The sequence below is a fragment of the Vicugna pacos genome, chromosome 4 (assembly GCF_048564905.1).
Source record: "Vicugna pacos chromosome 4, VicPac4, whole genome shotgun sequence".
Lineage (NCBI taxonomy): Eukaryota > Metazoa > Chordata > Mammalia > Artiodactyla > Camelidae > Vicugna > Vicugna pacos.
This window is the reverse complement of record NC_132990.1, coordinates 62,681,668-62,703,131: the sequence shown is the minus strand read 5'-3', so window position 1 is coordinate 62,703,131 and position 21,464 is coordinate 62,681,668. Positions and strand designations below refer to the sequence as shown.

General features: G+C 43.0%; 2 long non-coding RNA genes across 4 annotated transcripts in view; one reads left to right on the top strand and one right to left on the bottom strand.

The window, feature by feature from the left end:
- Positions 1-4,225: 4,225 nt before the first annotated feature.
- LOC140696138 (uncharacterized) lies at positions 4,226-19,661 on the top strand. 2 transcript variants are annotated; one of them, XR_012072217.1, is made up of 4 exons: positions 4,226-4,358; positions 10,177-10,414; positions 17,835-19,012; positions 19,324-19,661. It is a non-coding gene; the product is annotated as an uncharacterized lncRNA (long non-coding RNA). The 2 variants fall into 2 exon arrangements; XR_012072216.1 differs by having other exon boundaries at positions 17,835-19,661.
- The window catches only part of LOC116280353 (uncharacterized), a 103,077-nt gene continuing 88,218 nt past the window's right edge, over positions 6,606-21,464 (bottom strand). For both annotated transcript variants that reach the window (XR_012072219.1, XR_012072220.1), the window contains 3 exons: positions 11,499-11,608; positions 10,928-11,070; positions 6,606-6,635 (listed from right to left, as the gene is read on the bottom strand). This is a non-coding gene — a long non-coding RNA (uncharacterized lncRNA). The remainder of the gene's footprint in view (positions 6,636-10,927; positions 11,071-11,498; positions 11,609-21,464) is intronic.

The window sequence follows — 21,464 nt, the reverse complement described above, 5'->3', positions numbered from 1 at the left end:
CACTGGCTGTGTGAGCAACTATAAACGTGTATAGCGTTCTGACACAGAGCCTAAGGGGTTGTTTGCTGCCACAGTTAGCCAACCCTGGCCAATATGGTCCCATGCAGTCAAGACGGCTCTCTCCTCTGACTTCAGTCCAGCGGACTCAGCGTCACTTATCCCTCCATCTGGTCCTTACCAAGCTGGACTTCACTGAATGCACGTTGTCTGGCTTCTGTGATATTGGTTCCTGCCTCCAGTTCTTGCCCCCATGCCCTTCTTCATTGCCCCTGAAATCAGTTAGGCAGCAAAAGCCATATACCCCGCAGCTCTCCTCCCTGTCAGAGAGGAGCCTGCCCCATCAGATAAGCCAAAGGCCAGATCAAAAGGCACCAGACTCACTCACAGGAGACCCAGTACTGTCTGAGCTTGGCTTCTCATTCATTGTGTCACTCTGAGCACATTTCCTCGGCTCCTTGGTCAAGCTTTCCCATTATTATGGGAATTATGGGGTTAGCCTCACTGATACAAAAGCATCCTGCTAACATTTTAAGATCCTAATATGTATACTCAAGGCTTGAGAGAGAAGGATGTAGGTTAATTAGTCAAAGCTGTGGGATAATTAATGAAGGTGATTTCCCCAGACTCTCAGGGAAAAAAAACCTCATTGAAGTGGAGAGAGCTGTCGAAGCTGATGTCCTGTTTATGAAGGCAAAGACCAGATCGGTCCCACATCAGCAGATTCCACTGTTGGAGAAGCAGCGGGAGGATGGACAGGCCACAGGCTCTGGATCTGGACAGACCTGGGTTCAGATCTCTCCTTTACTCCAACTGACTGTGACGGCAGAAACTCAGTTCACATTTCTAAGCCTCTGCTTTATCACTTGTACAATGGTGTATCTCAGAAAGTTGTGGTAATTACATGAGATAATCGGAGTAAAACACCTTGTGAGCTGTGGCAGGGACTTCCCTGTACTCTCGTCATGCTAGGGTGAGGAAGGGAGCTGGTTTGGGAAAGCAGGGGGAGGGATGGAGCATTTCATTCATTCGTGTATCTATTCATTTATCTCCACGTTATGTGTCAGGCGCTGGCAATACAGAGATGAATAAAGCACAGCCCCCAACCTCAAGGAATTCAGCGATGAGGTGGAAAGACAGACACACACAGGTTACTGATCCCCTAGGGTGAGAACTACCTCCTACATGTACAAGAAAGTCAGCATTCCACTTGCAGAAGCACACCACAGAGACACAAACATGTGTGTCCAAGCGAACACGTACAGCAGTCCCCCCTTATGTGGGGGGATCCACTCCAAGACCCCCAGTGGATGCCCGACACCGCAGGTAGTACCAAACTCTATATATACCATGTTTCTCCAACATCACTGCTCTCATTGTGGGGCCATTATTAAGTAAAATAAGGGTGACTTGAACATAAGCATGGAGACACGACAAAAGTCGATCTGATAACTGGGATGGCTGCTAAGTGACTAATGGGTAGGATACACTGGACAAAGGGGAAATGAAGCAGGACGGCGCAAGCGTCCATCAGAAAGGCCTGTAATTTAAAACTTATCAATTGTTTATTTCTCAAATTTTCCATTTAATATTTTTTGGACCCGTCAATGACCACAGGTGTCTGAAGCTGCAGAAGGCAAAACCACAGAAAGGAAAAGCACAGATAAAAGAGGACAACCAGACAGAGACATCCACTGAAATCTGGCTATAACTTTTTAAATTAGGGGAAAAAAATAATGCCCATCAACAGGAGAGTAAATAAAATGTAGCAGACAGGTGACTAGAATCATTAACATGTAGTCTCATTAAGATTGAATGAAAAGTGCAGTTATCAAATTTATATATGTGTGTATACACACACACACACACACACACACACACACACACAGTTGTGTACCATCTGATTACATTTTAAAACACACACAAAATACTTTGTATTTTTCATGGATGTGTATGTTCGTATATATAGAGGTATTTTTTAATGGACTAGAACATACAGCAAACTCATGAACCAGTCTGCTTCTGGGGAAGGTAGAAGAAAATGGGTCTAGGGATAATGGTCAAAGGGGACAGTGATTTCATCTGCGATGTTTTACTCGTGTCTAAAAAACTAAAAACAGTATGACAAACCCTTAGCATTTGTTAATTTGGATGGTGATAATGTGTCTGATACTACTCTTTATACCTGTCTGTACTTTTTTAATTTCTCAAAGTGAAAGTAATTAAAGTAAAGCAATGCATCGTACATAGGATGATGAAAGTGTCCTTCCCTCCATTAGCCTAACTTGACCTTGGAGTAGAAGTCAGAAGGCCACGGCCAGAGGGAAGAATTAAGGCTGGCAGGAGTTAGTCAGTGGTGGAGGAGGCTCATGGAGACTGTCGGTGAATCATGGTGACGCTGTCTGGGAGTCAGCATGAAACTTTGAAGAAATGAAGACCCAGTTTTCACCCCTGGATTCACCACTTACTAATATAATAAGGCCACAAATGTAATCACACATCAACTCTGAAATGTATTGCTTTCTCTAATGAATTCAATTCCTCATGTACATAAAATGTGGACTTCAGATTTTATATAATACATATTTAGTTTAAGCCAGTAATTTAAGTAAACCCTTTAGGAACTTCTCAGTTTCTCTAGGAGAATAAGGTCCAATTTCTAAAATGAAGGTCACCTGCCACCCCCAATGCCTCTTCAAGACGATGCCTGGATGTGGTTTATGCACGCTTAGGATGGAAGGGCAACACTGGAGCCCTGAGGCACAAAGCTAGTTGGAGGTTGTGTCAGAAATAACACCTTTGATCCACTTAATTGCAGGCTGACCTGCTAGTGCTTGCAACTGAAGTCTGCAACAAGTGAAGCTTGAGGTTTGCTGTGTTTCTCTCTCTCTCTCTCTGCTTTGGGCAAAGTCTGGGTGCTCCCTGGCTCACTCAGCCCTGCCGCCTCTAGATATTACTGAAGTCTGGCTCCCCTCTCCTTCTTCCCTCTTTGTCTCCTTTCCATAAGAGCCTACGCTGGTGTGATGGTTAATTTTATGTGTCAATTTGGCTAGGCCATGGTACCCAGATATTTGATCAAGCATGTCCAGATTTTGTTGTGGAGATATTTTTTAAGTGAGATTAACATTTAAATCAGTAGACTATAGTAAAGTAGATTGCCATCCATAACATATGTGGGCCTCATCTAATAATTTGAAGGCCTCAAGGAAGAGGGAGTTCTCTAACAGACTGCCTTCAGATTCAAGCTGCAACATCAACTCTTCCCTGGGTCTCCAGCCTGCTCACCACCCTTTTTCCCTCTAAAAGGCCCTGTTTTCAAGGCCTTATTAGGGGAAGACAAGTACCTGTCATCTGAGATAATGAACTTGAAGGAGGTAGGAGACTACAAGGAAACCATAGTTAAAGGGGAGGCGTTTAAATTTGCTATTACAAATTTTCATCACCATTACACTATGTGATATTGAACAGGTCTTTTCACATCTCTGAGCTTCTATTAGTCTCACAAAGTTGCTCAACTAATTAAGATATTATTATTATCTTTAGTAGTAGTATTCATTTTTGGAGACTCCACCAAGCACCAGTCACAATGCAAAGTTTAACTGGGATCATGAGTGCTGGAGTTTGAGGTTTTGGAGAGGGAGGGTCCAGATGATGAAGTCAGCATTCAGGGTCCACAGTTAGAGTTGTAAAGGATAGATGTACACCAGGGAAGTGCTAGATGGCCAAGTCATGGCTGGTTTATAAGATCCAGGTGGAAGGCAGAGCTGAGACTAGCACGTGGTCAGCTGTGATAGGACCAGTGCTTTGGGGGCAGTGGGATCACAGCTGAGAAACAGACAGTGATAATGACTACTTTTCCCATATCTTTTGTCCCAAATGAAGGGGTCCAACTAAGTTTGTCTTTGATCCCACAGAAAAATCTGTGCCAGAGCCAGCTTCATCTTCTGCCTTGCCAGGTAAGGAGTAAACGTTCTAGCAACTTCGCCCATGGAGTCCAAGAAGGATGGGAAATTCCCCTGGAAGCCCAGAATGAACTGGGGCCAAACTCTGGGCTTTTTCTGAGCAAACATTTGAGAGAAACCAAAGTGATGATGATGTGGAAGAGCGACCGGGGCTGTCCCCTTACACAGAAGCAAGGTTGATGAAAACACAGGGATTAGTAGAGATGAATCATTGCCAGTCCTCTCCCTGAGAGCATTAGCTGCTGGCAACCCAACAGATACCTGATCTCCGAAAGCGCTGACAAGTCACCCACCAGGCCTGGGAGTTAGAGAGATCGCTTCCGAAATTGGTGGGAGGAGAAAGCGGGAGTGGAGACATGGGGGCGTATCCCCCTTCCAGAATTCATGTTCCTCCTTTTGGTAAGATAATTTCCTACTCTTTCAAAAGTGTGGGTGATTCTAGAATCTAGATGAATGGTGCCAGCAATCCCAACCTCCCGTCCCTCCGGTGTGGGTGGGAATTCATGCTCCTCTGTGACTTCTGCCCTTTGACAGCAAGGAGAAGCGCGCTTGGAGGCAAGGGGGGCAGCTGCTCTGACCTGGTTAATAACAGTGAGGACAAACTAAAAGTCTTTGGAGCTCCTCCTCAGACAGAATCTAGGGTGAACAGAGCTTTAAAAGAGGCAATATTCTGTTTAGTGTCTTAACTGTGATGATGGATACAGAAATCTACGTTTGTGATAAAATGTATAGAACTAAATGCACACGTGCACAGAGACGGAGAGAATGAGAAAGAGAGAGACAGAGACAGAGACAGAAAAATGAGTACAAGTAAATTTGGGGAAATCTAAATAATACAGTGGATTGTATCAATCTCAACATCCTGGTATCAATATTCTATTATACTATAGTTTTGCAAAATATTACCATTGAGGGAAACTGGGTAAAGGGTACGCAGAATCTCTTGGTATTATTTTTTAAAAAAAGTTTATTGAGATACGATTCACGTAACATACCATCCACTCACGTAAAGTATATGATGCAATAGCTTTTAGTATATTCAGAGCTGTGCATTCATTACCACAGCTTTAGAATATTTTAATTATCCAAACAAAGAAACTCTGCATCTTTTACCTATTACTCCCCCAATCCCTCTATATCCCAAGCCCTAGGAAACTGCTAATCTACTTTCTGTCTCTATGGATTTGGATATATCATATAATTGAAATCATATAACATAACTGAAATCATACAATAGGTGGTCCTTTGTGACTGGCTTCTTTCACTTAGCATTTATTGCAGCATGTATCAATATGTCATTTCTTTTTATTGATGAACAATACCCCATTGTATGGATATACCACATTTTATTACCTATTCATCATTTGATAGGCATTTGGATTGTTTCCACTTTTTGGCTATTATGGATAAAGTTACTATGAATATTCATGTACAAGTTTTTGTGTGGACACATGTTTTCAGTTCTCTTAAGTGTATGCCTAGGAATGGAATTGCTAAATCATATGCTAACTCTACATTTAACCTTCTTACAAACTGCCGGACTGGTTTCCAAAAAGTTACACCATGTTACATTCCCACTAGCAGTGTGTGAAGGTTCCAATTCCTCCATTTTCTCACAAACACTTGTCATTTTCTCTCTTTTTTAATTGTAACATCCTATTGGGTGTGGAATGATATCTCATTGTGGTTTTAATTTGTATTTCTCTGATGGTTAATGAGGTTGCTCATCTTTTCATGTGCTTATTGGCCATTTGTGTATTTTCTTTACAGAAATGTCTATTCAAATCTTTTGCCCCCTTTCTGAGTTCTTCATTTTATTATTATTGATTTCTGTATTATTTCTAACAATTGCATATGAATCTACAATTACCTCAATACAAATTTTAACTTTTTAGAAGAAAGAATATTTGGGGAAAATGGAAGGGTATTTGGGGGAAAAAAAGTAGCAAAGTTTCAACAAGGAGGATATACAGATGGCAGCCAAGCACGTAAAAGACATTCAACACCATTAGCCATAAGGGAAAGGTAAATCAAAACTACAGTGAGATATAACTGCACATCTGTTACATTAGCCAAAATTAAAATTAATCAAAACCAAATGTTAATGAGGATGCAGAGAAATGGGGTCATTCATACACTGCTGGTGAGAGATGTAAGAGTACAGCCACTCCAGAAAACAGTCTGGCAGTTTCTCATAAAACAAACACGCAACTGCCCGACAATCCAGTAATCACATTCTCAGGCATTTATTCCAGAGAAATGAAGACTTACGTTCACACAAAAACCTGAGCAAGGTTGTTCACAGAAGCCTTATTTGTAATAGCTAAGAACTGGAAACAACCATGATGACCTTCAACAGGTGAATGGACAAACCATGGAACACTTCTCAGAAGTAGGAGGAACAAACTATTGACACACTGAATGAGGCGCATGAACCCCCAGAGAATTAAGCTGAATGAAAACAACAATTTCAAAATGTTACATACTGTGTAACAACATATAGGTAACATCTTTGCAGTAACAAAAATATGTAAATGGAGAACAAATGAGTGGTTGGCAGGAGTCAGGAATGGGATGGGGTGTAGGAGACGGAGGTGGATGTGACTGCAAAAGGGCAGCACCAGGGGACAGATCCATGGAAATGCTCTGCATCTTGATTCCATCAGTGTCAGCACCCTGTTGTGACATGGTGAGACAATTTCACAAGATGTCCCCAATGAGGGAAAGTGATCATCAATCCAGTAATACACCCAGATCTCTTGGATCTCTCTGTATTATTTCTAACAGTAGTGAATCTACAATTATCTCAAAATAAAAGTTTAATTAAAAAAAGAGAAAGGCAGGCAAACAACCTAAATGTCCATCAACAGATGACTGGATAAAGAAGCTGTGGTATATTTATACAATGGAATACTACTCAGCCATAAAAAGAATAAAATAATTCCATTTGCAGCAACATGGATGGACATAGATATTGTCATTCTAAGTGAAGTAAGCCAGAAAGAGAAAGAAAAATAACATATATCACTTACATGTGGAATCTAAAAAAAAAAGACAAATGAACTTATTTATAAAACAGAAATAGACTCACAGACATAGAAAACAAACTTATGGTTACCGGGGCGGGGAAGGGGATGGGAAGGGATAAATTGAGAGTTCGAGATTTGCAGAAACTAACTAATATATATATACATACATATATATATATATATATATATATACATATATATATATACACACACACACACACACACACACACATATATATATATATAAAATAGATAAACAACAGGTTTATACTGTATAGTACAGGTAACTATATTCAGTATACTGTAGTAACTTATGGTGAAAAGGAATATGAAAACAAATAAATGTATGTTCATGTATGACTGAAGCATTATGCTGTACACCAGAAATTGATACAACATTGTAAACTGACTATACTTCAATAAAATATATATATATACAAAAAAAGACAGAAAAGCAGTGCCTTCACAGATCTACTTACAGTTTCACCAATTATTAATTGTGTGATTTTGGACAAATTAACATTGTCAATTTTTACACCTGTAAAATGAGGATAATGCCTACTCATGATGGTGGCCAGGATCACATAAAAATAAAAATGAAAATAACACTTATAACTAACAAAGCATTACTGCTACTACTGCTATCACCACTATCACTAGAATAGTCTCTGTCCTCAATATGCATCCCTTAGTGGATGCCTAAGTACCAGAAATGTCCACTCATCGTCATTTGCCTTCTCTGTTGATAACGTAGCCATGGTGAGAAAGGTACCAGACCGCAGCAATTCATACTCAGGTGGGAGTGTTAGCGGTTGCTAACATGAAAGCATTCAGGTGCTCTGAAGGGCTCATGATTGGAAGGAAATAGGCCGTGTTCTGGGCACTCGTCAAGGCCTCTCAGAAAGGACAGGCAGGAGAGAAGCCAAGCTGGAATCAGGTCACAAGTCTGCTGGACTCTGAGGGCTTGAAAGCAGGGACTTGGGACATACCTGCCTGAATATAAATCTACTCTTAGCCTTGTGGCCTGGGGAAGACCACTTCTCCTCTCTGCCTGCCAAGCAGGAAGAACCACCCTCTCTCGCAGCGCATGGTCTGAGGACCACCCACATGAGATACTTCCGTGTTTCCCAAACTCCAGTCACTCCTGTAGTAGCACCTTCATTTCTACCAAATTCACCAGAATTGTCATTTATTTACTGTTTTTCTTCCATTAAATCAACCCTCCTCTTTACTTAAATAACTTTATTTGGTAAAGGAAACAAAAAAAGATGCATGCTTGTTCATATTTTAAAATCTTGAAAGCAGCATGCTTCTTATACTCAGTGGTGTATGATAGTTAATCAGTACAATTATTTTTCTTTCTTAATGGAATATATAATAATGATGTTTGTATAACCAGCAACATTTAGATTCTATTATATATGCAATGTGACTTCTTTAAGTAGAAAATCAGGTTGCTTATTAAAAACAGAAGGAACCATTTAAATAAATAGATTTTACTAAATTACATTTTAATTGAATTTCCAATGTAATTAAATTTCAGCTAGAGTGTGCTGCCTGCAAATGTTAGCCTGAGGCCTGCTCCTGACCTATTTAAAATGGTAAATTTAGTGAACAAAGAGGGCTAGCAATGACTTACTAGCACCAAACTGACAGGACATTTGTGATACAATACAGTCTGTAACTCCATGTTGCTAACAGTTACGCTATGCAGCACCTAAAACGCTCTCTATGAGCACCAAGTGTCTGCCTTTACAAAGCACTAGAGAATCAAAGGTTACCAAACATCTTCTAATTTCTGATTTTTTAAATAAAAATATTTTTTAAGTTATAAAATTAAAAAAAAAGCACTAGGAAAAAAGCAGTGAGTACCCTAGCAGACAAGACCTGCCCCACTGCTTCTGGGACTTGGAGGCAACACACTTATCATCCCTAGCAGAACAGGAAGTACTAAGCGGTCCACACCAAGCAGCTATGTAGCAGTTGGAAATGTCAACAACAAACACATCCACTGAAGTGGACAGAGTCTTAAAGTAAAATATTGAGTGAAGGAAGAAGAAACTGAGTAAGACATATAAGACGGCATCATACAGGTAAATTAAAAGCTTACACATTCACTGTAAACACTACACATTTAAAAAATATACACATATCTCTATGACAGAGCCGGGGGAGGGCAGGAGAGGGGACTGAGGGTGCAGGGAAGAAAATAAAATTAATAAAATAAAAATAAAACAAAAGAGGCTCTTTGGACCATCGCTGATGCTACACCCTGAGACAGAGCGTACGAGGAACTCAACTGTCCATGTCAAAACACAGCTTTAAGTGTAAAGCTCCTACCAGCGTCACATGGGCGCACAGCCGGTGCTCAGGGAATGCCAACTGCTTGACTTTAGGGTCGTCCATAAAGACCGTCTGGGGTGTCTTCAAGAATTCCAAGTGGTGCTGAGTTCCCAGCAGCTTTTTCTAGGTTGATGTCACACATCCTCCTAGCAGTCCCCTGGATTGGTCCCAATCCCCCCACTCCTACAGACACACACACATCCTGGACTCTTCTAGTGCAGGATGATCCACCACTAATAATTCACGCCCCCCAACACCAGGGAGCATCCAAAGCCAAGCTGACTCCCCTGAGACAGAGTTACAGACCCTAAGAGCTGATCCAGGTGGACGCTGCTTAGGGACTGAGTCCCACTATCACATTTTACAGACGGAAATTGAGACAGAGAGGGGCAGAGACTTGATGGAATCACACGACGAGTAAGAGGCAATTCCAAAACTAGAACGAGGTTATTTTCCTTCTGTACGTGCATACATCCTCCACTTCTCCACACAGTCTGAAATGCCCTTTATCTGACCTACCAGTATAAACCAGTGGCAAGGCTGCTGAGGTAGAATTTCCATCCTATATGGGGCAGATATTCATGTCTAGGGTGCTGCCCACCAGCTGCTGGGGGACTCAGATAGCAGGAGGCCAGGAAGTTGCTACGGGGCCATGAGTACCCTAGCAGACTAGACAGAAATGATAACAGCCAATGGTGTCACTATTATCTCCTTCTTACTAAGAGACTCTGAAAGGGTACGTAACTTGCCAAAATTATTCATAAAGCTAGGGAGAGGCTGAAAAGGGATTTCACAGAGTGTGTCTGTCTCTAAGGCCTTGGTTTCCTATCTCCTCCCCACCCCAGGCTGCTTCCTTAGACCCTAAGAAGACAGAGGTGCTGTGGAGGTTTAGAGAAGAAGGAGCTGAGGTCTGGAGAGGGGCGAATCAGATCCCGTGCCTCCACACTCGACATGGGTCTTAAGTGAAGAATGTGATTTGCACAGGTGGATAGGGGAGGCATTTCAGGTGGGGAGAATGGATGGCAGAGGCATCAGCATGGCGCATAACTGGTACACCAAGATGTGGCAGGACCAGAACCTCGGGTGAGTGAAGCAGAGTAGAGACAGGTAGGTGTGAGGGAGGGCTCCGTGCAGATGAAGAGAAGCATGGGTCTGCAGGACGAGGGCTCAGCACGCACCCGCGTGCACCACAGTGGACACTGCAGAGTCCAGTTCATGGAGGGATGTTAAGGTGGAGAATGGCTAGAGCTGTTCTCCATCCTCCCCGAGTCTCTATGGCTGAGAGAGGAAGGGGTCAAGAACACAGGTTTGGGGTCAAACTGACTTGAGTTTGAGTCCTAACCTTGCAATGAAATTAATCTTGGGCAAGAGGTTTATCCTCTTCGATAACACTTAGAATAGGCCTGGCACATAGTAAATATTCAATATGCGCTAACAATGATGATGATGATAATGATGATGATGATTAAGAAGAAGGTAATGAGGACAAGAAAGAAGGAGGAGGAAGGAGAGGAGGGGGAGGAAGGGGAAGAGGTGAGAGTGGTAAGAATGTGTTGTGACACAGAGTGGGGGGTGGCTCCATAAACCAGGACTTACTGAAGAATAAGGTCTTATCAAGTCTGTCCAGCTGGTGGGATCCTGAGAAATGTTCTGGAGACATGGTCAGGAATCTCTCCAAGGACAAGAGTCTTGTCTTCTGCTTTGTCTGTTCTGTGACAGTCCCCAGCACCTTGATGCACCTATATACAACCACAGCAAAGGCACATGAGAAACCCCACATGCTAACCACCATGCTAGGCGCTAGAAACCCTAAAATGAACCAGATCCCTCTAGGAGTTTGCAGTCTAGAGGGTGGGGTTGGGAAGAGGCACAGACATAGGGGCAACTGCCTGGAATAGAAACTCCCACCACCTGACTGCTAGGTAGAGCTTCCAGTGAAGAGCAGGGTGCTGGGGGCCGAGGGAGGGGAGGGGAAGAGGAGGCAGTGGGATGGGGAGGGGGGAGAAGGCACTAAGTAAAAGGCATCCAGGAAGAAAGAATAGAAGCTCTGTGAGTCTGGTTCACAGAATCTAAGAGAAGACAAAAAAAACCAAGTGTGAAAAAAACCCAGAAAGTGGGCAGTCCCAGGCTCTAAGTAGCAGGAAATAACCAATAGTTCTGACCATACCTTGAAATGAACACACTCCAACTGTTTTTCCATCTTTATCTCTTTTGCTTGGGATTCCAAGTTTTGGAAGTCCATCCTTTGGTTTCAGGAAGGCAGGACATCAGGAACTTCTATCGTTGAAGCAGGTTCATTTCCAGAAAGAAAGACAATCTGATTAGTGTTGCCCAAAGTGAGGAAAAGTTACAGACGGCCAAGAAGAAGTAAATACTGACTACAGCTTGGGCAGACCCAGCTAGTTTACCACCCAGTCTCCTCTGATTTGGTTCAAAGAGGCAAAGTGCCCAGTTTAAAATCCTCTCGCCTCCTCCCGGACATTCTTGCAACTAGGAGTAGCTGTAAGATCCAGTTCTGGCCAATGAGATGTAGGCAGAATCCCATGGCTGGAACTCGTGGGTAACCTCTTTGAAAGGAAATACCCCCTTAGTCATTTGGTCCTTCCTTTCTTGGCACCTGAAACTAGCTGTGATGCCTACTGGAGCAGCAGCCAGGCATCCTGCCGCCCGTAACTGAAAGCAACAGTCAAGGGCTGCAGATGGGAGGGTGGAAGGAAGGAGTCTGGGTCCTGGATGACTCTGTAGAACTACTTACTTTATAACGGAGCTCTAAAGAAAAAAACTCAAGCAGTCTGACTCCAAAGCCCACATTACAGTTAGTTTGACCAGAGTTTGTGGTAGGGTTTAGGGGAGGGTGGTCTCCTTTCACTTGAGCTCAGCTCCCAAATGACTCTATGTAGGAAGCCTTGCAGACTCACTCAGGATCCCCCCATAGTGTAGTGTGTGGCTCACCAGTCTTTTCCCCTGGGCAGTTACCACAATTACAGGTGCCACTGTTGGTATAATGCCTGTGCCCATTACCAGATTCTGAGCTTTGCAAGGGCCCAGTCGATATCTGTATCCACACCCATATCCACACCTGCATCTATACCCACATCCATGTCTATATCCCTATCAATATTCACACATCTGTTATCTATTTATCCTTCTACCCAAAACCATTGTGTCCCTCATGCCCAGCACAGTGCCATGTATAGCATAAGTCCTCAAATTTTTGCTAAGTGAATGAATGAATGAAAGAATGAATGCACTGGATGAAAGCCATGAGTAAGAACCGTATCTTCAGGCTCTGCCATCACTTTTATTTCTATTAAGAAGAAACATATGAATAAACACATTGGGGATTCCTTGCTTCTTTATAAGAGCACAGACACTTCTGAAGATTCAGGGGCTGACTATTCAATGTACTGTCTCCCCAGGGACGTCCTTTGAGTACCACTTGGCTCCTTAGGGTGCACACAGATTTTAAGGGTATGTTTGTTTCCCTCTTTAAGAGCTTTGGTGGAGTAGAGGCTGGTCCCACCTGAAGTCTTGGGATCAGGTGGGTGTGACTGAGGTTCATGCTCTCTGCCAATTTCCCTGACTGTCCCCTACCACTGTTCAATCCCTGGGGTTGGTGGCAGAAAGCAGCAAGCATTTCTGTAGCTCTGAACCAGTGCTGCTTGCGTAATGTGTCCTGTCAAAGCCACATCAAAAGCTTGAGGTGGGTTGCCGGGTCTACACTGAAAGCCCTCGGGAGCCAAAGCTCAGGGAGGCTCGGGGTTCCTGAAGCAGTTGCTGGCTACCTGGGGGACCTGGTACTTTCCTGAAGAGAACGCATCATTCAGCTCTTCCTGTGCTTTTACTGTAAACTCTCAGTTTATTACGCACCTAAGAGGAAGGACAGGGGGAAGGAAAGAGAGAGAGAGAGAGAGACAGAGACAGAGACAGATGCAAGGGAGGTTTGATCTGAAAGAAGCGCAGCAAATAGCAACGGATTCTCACGTGTTGAGAGCCGTGAGCCACGAGCCCCCATCTGAGAAGTGAAGACTGAAGCCTGAAGAGGGCAAGTGATCACCCAGGGACTAGGAGGCTGAGAGGGCAGGAAGGAAAATCCAGGCCTCATGATGCTTTGTCCCATGCTCTTTCCCCACATCTGTCCAGCCACTCCTCCTGACACCCACCCTAGAAGGAGCGGAGGCAGCTCATGGAAGAGGTGCACTTAAGTGTCCTCCATTCTACCAGGTGCAGTCCCTGCATCAGGCATCTTAGAAAACACGGAAATGAAAAAAACAAGGGCTCAGTCCTCACAGAGCCCCCTGTCCAGCTGCGGAGACAGATACACGCACAGCTCAAGTCAACGCCAGGCTGACTGGGATAAGGGTTAGAGGTGTACAGAGGAAGTCTCAAGGGTCAGAATGGGAGAGATGCAGTGGGCCAGGCACCAATGAAGGCTGCTGGTCTTCGGGGTGAGCATGTGTTCACTAGAGGAAGAAAGGTCACCGCAAGCAGAGGGTCATGCACAGCAAAGGCCCCAAGTGGGGAAGTACGCGGTGTAATCCCAGTGAGTCACCCCTGTGATGAGGCTTAGCTTTTTTGCAGGGCACAGTTGCAGCAAACTCACTAGGAAGGTAATTCCAACCAGTCCTACAACTCCCAAAGCCAGGAACCTGGCCTTGTTCACGTCTCAGTGCCCAGAACAGGGCTGGGCACAGAAGAACACTGAATGAATGTCACTGGGGTCTGTTTGTCAAAACTTTGGGCTTTGATGAAATGTAAAAGTGTGTTAACAACATTATCTCCTACTGCCTGGGAGTTTGTGCAGAAATCTCTCTTAAAGACCACCTACAAATAAGTACCTATCAAATACCCCATGTCCCGAAGCATAGATATTGTATGTTAAGACTTGAGGACAGGTGGCCAACATGACCCCATCACTCACCTGGAGGCCTTAGGAAAGGGCTTGCAATTCATTCTTCCTGAGGATGAAGAGATCAAAGAACCGGGGCCTTTTCAGAAAAGGAATTTGCCAGGGTGCTCTGCTTTCCTTCACCCCATCCCATCATACAGGAGGGGAAGGGAATGCACTTTTCCCCCACCTCAAACCAAATGAAGGGTCCTTTCAGAAGCTACTCAGAGAGCTCCCCCTGGGGTGCCTGGAGTGTGATGATTTTGAACTCTGGTAGGGAAAGGAAAAACCTATCTACTGGATTCTTCAAATCTCAACTTATTCTACTCTTTGTATGTCTGAAATTGAACATAAATAGAACCATTCGGAACATATTTGCAACATGCTTTTTTCACTCATCAAAGTGATCTGGAGATTTATCCTTGAAGATGCATATAGAGTTAGCCATTTAGTTCTAACCGCTGTGTGGTCTGCCATCATGTTTTATTTATGCATTCCCTGCTTTATTTTCTTTCTAAAATACAAAAGGTATGCATGATCAACATAGAAAACTTGGAATATACAAGAGGGTTTTTTTTTAAAGCCTATTACAGAGAGCAGTGATTTAGACGAATCAATCTAGAATCAATCTGCGGAAGTGCAGCATGGAGGTTGGATCAGTGAGGCAGAGACAGGAGGCAAGGGGAGAGAAATCCTGGTCTGAGACAACAATAACCAGGTCACACAAGTGATGACTGGGAGCCAGGCTTCAAAGCCCAATTTTTCTCAGACTGCAAACTCCAAGTTTTTTTTTCCAGGATGTCACGTAATATATCAGCAATAAGGTGCCTATCAAGACATCAAACAGCGTATCTGTTGAACGGATGAATTTTAAAGTTATGATAGCCATTCTTCCATTTAGATATGGAAAAAGAAATCCTTCAGGAAAAAAAATGCTTTCTGGGATCCCTGAGTTACTTAAACATAGGTGATACTGAAGCACAAGGAGAGTCAGAACAGAATCTTGTATTATTGTATCAGAACTGTTACTTCCAGAGACCAACGGTATGCAAAGCAGCTCACTGAGAAGGAAGGGTCAATTTACATGAGGAGTATAGGGTCTTCTGGAAGAAACTGACAAGGACTCCATTGCTGCTCACTGAGATTCAATCAGTGGTTCAGGAAAAGGCAACAGACACCAGAAATAAAATTACCTTTAGGAAAAGGAAACACAAACTAGCACATACATCTCAAGCCAACACAGGGAAAGCTGGTTCAGGTGCAGCACTCAGGCAGAGCGAAGCGAGGTGGGCAAAAATGCCTAGGCTTATGGATGTAACTGAAAAGGACAATTACTCTGGAGATCAAGGAAGATTTTCAGTCTGGACAAGGACCTGGACCAGCAAGCACATGATTCCAGAGAGGGAAACCAACTACAGAGCTCCGCAGGACTGAGCTACAACAGTGCCACCAAGTGGCAGAGAGAAGCAGGTGCTCAGAACCCAGCTTTCTCCCTAGGCTTGACATTAGAAAAGGACTGATCCCTCATTGAACTGAGTAAGCATCTAAGGTTCCTAGAAAATCAGATGTGGGGGAAGTCTGAAAAAAAGGAAATACTACATCTCCTTCTAGTGGGCATGTAGGTTTACAAGTAATAAATAAGTGTGACCCTTTTCATATCCTGAGCAGGTCACAGGGATTTTAGAAAAATCTTTTCCCCAAACTATCAAATTCTGTTTTCACATACTCTCTCCGGTTTGTATTTCAAAAGTCAAAAAAGTGGGAAGTTATTTCCTAAAGTCATCCTCACCCCCTTATTCAAAAATAGCTTTAAAAATATATGAATATTTAGTTATTTTTGTGAATTTCATGTATATCTCATTCGGTTAACACTGGATTATGACATTCTTGGATTATTTGATTCTTGGGATCAAAATATGGAGAGTGGGGGGGGGAGTAAAGCATTTAGCTCTAGGAACTGCCTGATATTAATGTAATCCACTTTTATGATGATTTGTATACATGAGCATTTTGCATCATTATGCATAAATTCTGCTCATGTGGAAGAATTAAGATCACTAAAGATTAAAGTTCTCATTTCAGAAGAAATGAGAACCTTCTTTTGCCCTCCGCCCTCTTGCCATCTGCAGTTGATATAAAAAATTTGTAGTAGGAAACTAGTATTGCTGTAGTCCCATTCACGGGGTCAATCTACAAATCTGAAATGTCTTTCCTTGCTCAACAGAATAAGGCAGAATGGAGTTTATGCAGCTGAATGTGAATTCTTGCCCTCCCTTTGATAAGCTCTGTGACTTGGGGTAAATTACTTAAACTCTTGAAGCTTGTATTGGGTCACACAGACCTTATACTAGCATCAGCCCTGGGTATTAAATGAGATAGCATTTACTAGAAGATGGTGGGAACACAGTAAAAAATAGTGGATGCAGGAGATGCTGCACTTATCCATCTGTTCTTCCCTCATTCTCCTCATCCCTCTGACCCCACCCTGTAAAATCCAACTAGTGGATTATGTGCTAGGCGTGAAATACTAACGAGGGATGGTAAGCAGCTGTGGCAAGCATTCCTACTTGTTCTTCCTAGGCATGCTCTCAGCGGGCACACCTAGCACCCCCACAGCCCTGGTGGAGCTAGGCTGCAAGCTGGGGGGTGGGGGGGTCTCCAGCCAGGACCCTGGTGCTATGCCAGGCCACGGTGCTTCAAATGTAAGATAAGGTGGAGATCCCCAAATGCTTATATCTCTGTCTCAAACAATCTCACAGAGTTAAATAGCCCTGGCATTCAAATTGGGTGTGGGCTGATTGTCTTAATCTATGTCAATATCAATCAAGGAGACATCTGAAAAACTGAGAGGTAGTCTCACACCATGTATTTAAACTGTTTTCTAAACATGTATATAACCATTATCTCCTTTGGTCTTTAAAACAAACTCATGAGGTTCATGGGCAGGTACAGGTATCTCACCTTTGCAGGTGAAGAAACTGTAGTCAAAAAGTGAAGCATTTGCTCATGGTCACAGAATTAGTAAGAGGTACAGTGGAAGCCAAACCCAGAGCGGTCTTCTGTACAGTGACGCACTGGATCAAGGGTATCCTAGTTTCTACATCCATCTGTCCACGTGCCTGGGTCTCAGCACTATGATTTACTTTAGTGCCTGGTCATTGTATCCTGTCATATGCCCCACAGCTCAACCACCTCATCTCACTGCTAAGTGCATTTACTAGTAGCCATGAGATTGTGAAAGAAATGCAAAGAGGAAAAAAGGGGAATCACAATCCTTTTCATTCATACTTCATATTAGTACTTGCTATAAATGATAGACTCCCAACTCTGTAGTAGATTCTGAAGCCAAGAGCCTGGCTCTGTCAGTATATGGTAGGAGAAAATTATATTATTTCATCTAAAATTCTAACAGTAATTACTTAATGAACAGGTAGACATCTTCACTAAGAAACAAATGTTAAATACAGAAAAGTTTAAAAATGAAGTAGTCCATAATTCCAATGTATATATATGTGTGTGTTTGTTCATGTGTGTTTCTAAACTTTGCCTTTTTTCAATGCTCATGAAACTTGTGACCTTAACTCTATTCCACTTATACTCACACTCCTTGGGCAGGAGGATCGTAACTCCTCCTGTCGCCTCCTTTCTACCTACAGAGTGCAGTGTGCATACACCATGACTAGGAATTTCATGTGGCCAAAGACGCAGAAAAGCTGCTGTTGCAAAACTTCCTCCTGATCTTTCTGTAAGCGTCATCAGGTCCTGCATTACGCCCCTCTTGGAAAGCAGTCAGGCTCTGGGGGATTGCCAGTTCCCGCGAAGATACCTCCTTCCACCAGGCAAAGCTGAGTTATTACTGGTCACACTGGGGAGGACACCACCTCAAGAGGGTTCTGGTGTGTCTCAGAAAAGGGAGGCAAGAGGTGACATTACTAAAGGATCCTGGGGTCTGGGGGTCTGGACTTGAGTGTTTCAGGCAGGTCTCTGTCTGAATAGTTTAGGACTGGAGGACACAGAAAGGCTAGCATCCTGAAGGGAGTGTCCGTGAGTAAACGGTTGTCTGATGAGTGAGAGGTTTGTCCAGCTGAGCAGTCTACTTTTCTGAGAAGGCTGACGTTTGCCCAGGTGAGCACTCAGTTGTCCTGAGAAGGATAAATGGCTTTTATGAGCTGCCTGAGGTTAAGAATGAAGTTATTTACTGGTCTACAGCTTTAGCTTCCTGGAACAGACGGTAAACCCATGTGAAGTCTCAGCTCCAAGTCCTGATCACTGAGCTCCAAAGTGCAGGTATCTCCATCAAAACACTGGAAACCAGAGGATGACCCAAGAGAGAAAAGACTGCTCTGCACGCTCACCAAGCCCTGCCCCCACGGGGGGAACGCTCCCAAGGTGGGAGATGCCCACGGTGCACAGAGCCTGAGCTGTCTCAGACAACTGACATCTGTGTTAACGTGAGGGTATGAAGATGTGTTCAGTGGTGCGTGTGTGCATGTGTGTATGAAAGACAGGGCGGGAAACCAAAAAGAATCCTCAATTTCCACCTCTCGCCGGCAAGAATAATTTAATAATCATCAAACTTGGATATCCACCAAACTGGAGGAAGGAGTGGGTGGTTTAGTTCCCAAAGGGATATTTAGCAATGTCTGGAGACATTTTTGGTCATCTCAACTGGGAGAACAGTGCCCCTGGCACCTGGTGAGGAGAGGACAGAGCTGCTGCCCACCATCTGACGAAGTACAGGACAGCCCTGCCCCCGCCTGCAACAAAGAATCAACCAGCCCAGGAGTGCTGAGGTTAAGAAACTCTGAACTTTAAAAAAATAAAGATTCACTCAGGACATATGAAGAAGGAAGGGAGGAGTGGGGACTAGAAGGAAGGCAAGGACAGGAAATACGAGGGGAGCCTCTGGGAAAGACTCAACTTAAAAAGAGGGTTAGAACAACATCGTACATGTTCTTTGTGATCTTTTATGGCTCAACACTGTAGTGGAGCACTTCCCAACGTCATTAATATTCTTTGAAAACATGGGCTTTAGTGGTTTGATAATACCCTGACATAGGCCTGTACCGTAATTTTTTGACTATTTCCTTATTTTTTTTTACAGCCAGAGTATTTCTAATTTTCTGGTGACGTCAATAATAGAGCAAGGAACATTTGAATAAACAGAACTTCGTGAACATCAGACTGTAGTAGAGAATAACCTTTGTTTTGTTGGAGGTTTACAGGGACACCATGACCTAGCCCTTGGGGATGGCTGCGAGAACAAAGAATGCCTGCAGCAAGATTACAACAATCAACCACACCCCTTCCCTTGTTTTCCCTCCCCCTCCCTTATTTTTTGTATAAAAGGAGCCTGTATTCTGACTAGAGCAGGATGATTCTCCGAGACATTAGTCTGCCATCCTCTTGGTCTGCCAGCTTTCTGAATAAAGTCACTATTCCTTGTCCCAACACCTCGTCTCCCGATTTACTGGCCTGTCATGTGGCGAGCAGAACGAATTTGGACTCGGCAACAAGATCATTTCCTTAAATTCTTAAACATAAAATTGTTACATGGACATACTTTATGTCTCTTGATACACTTTGTCAATTGGCTTCCAGAGAGATTCCTCAATATACACTTTCAAATATATACTTTCATCAGCAATGATAAAGAACTCTCGGAAGTTTTTCCCATCCTCTACGCTAAAGGCCCAGTCACTCCTAGAAGAGCTATTTCTACCTGACCCCTCCCACTCCTTCTTCCAAAGAACATGTCTATTTACAGATATACCACTATGGATGTTTCAATCTCCCAGATTTCTCTCCTTTATGGAAATAGCTGGAAGCTGAGAAAGTAATCATCTCCCTAGTCATACTCTAGAATGTGACTATTTTAGTTTAAGTTTAATGCCAAGTGGTTTCATTAGAAAAGAAAAAAGACAAATTAATAAACATCAAATATACCACCTCCCCTACTTTCAAAGTGGGAAAAGTAAGAGACAGGACAAGACTGTTAGCATCACAGAGTCAGGGGAAAGTTGAAGCTACAATCCAAATCTCTTATTCTTAGTCCAGTACCATTTCTGCTGAGTCCAGTTTCCAAAAGACAAAAAAATTTTAAAAAATATTTCAATATGTGCCATTTCACAGGTAAGGACCTTGCGCTCAGAGGAATTAAGCATCTCATTCTTGATACACAGCTGGTCAGTGGCAGATCTAGGTTCTAACCATTTCTACCTGACCTGGCTAGTTGGTATGGACACCTGGCTAGACCTCGGCTGATCAAGAAAGTAAACAGCCTATGGTCACTTATCCACAGGAAAACCTCAGGGGAGAAGATAATGTTCTTTTTCATATTCATGAAGACCAGAGTACAGTGTTAAATCTGCACTAATTAATTAGCAGAGCTCCTTCATAACAAATAACTAACATGTCCATACAACGGTGCTGTTGTCCTAGTAGGTACAATCTACAACTGTGTTGTCTTACAGGGTGGCCGCCAGCACATAGTTACTGGAAATGCAGCTAGTTCAAACTGAGATATGCTGTAAGTGTAAACTACAAATTAAATTTCAAATACTTGGTGTGAATACAGGAATGTAAAATATCTTATTAATAACTTTTTACAGTGATTACATGATGGGCTTAAATAAAATACATTATTAACATTAATTTCTCCTGTTTCTTTTGCTTTCTCCATTGTGACTATTAGAAATTTTTAAATTTCTATGTGGTTCCTTTTATGTTCCTATGGGACATCCCTGGTCTACATGACTTGTTGATCAAGGCACCTTGACTATCATGCAGTGAAGAGGGCCTTAAAGTTGGAGGCTGCTTTGATATCTGATCATCCAAACTGTAGGTAACAGCCAGAATCCTAGACTGTTAGGTCTAGAAGGAATCCACGGCAGAGACTTCTGATCGTTCTGGAATACCTACTCCTCAATCAGAGTGATGGAACTCTAGTTCTTAGCTGGCACTGTAGCCACTAAGAATAAAAACTTTACTCCACACTTCACTAGGCGTGGCCACATGACACAGTTTAACCAATGGGATTTGAGGCGAAATGTCACGTGCAGCTTCCGGAGTGTATATTTAATCATTAGGGGTGGTATCCTCTTGGCTCTTCATGCTTTCCTGCTTTCTGGAAAGACGAAACAATCCTGGGTCCTTCAGAATTTCTTGAAGTAGCGACACCTATATTCTATCTTGAGACCTCTACATGAGGAAAAAGGGTATTTCTGTCCTATTTAAGTCAATGTT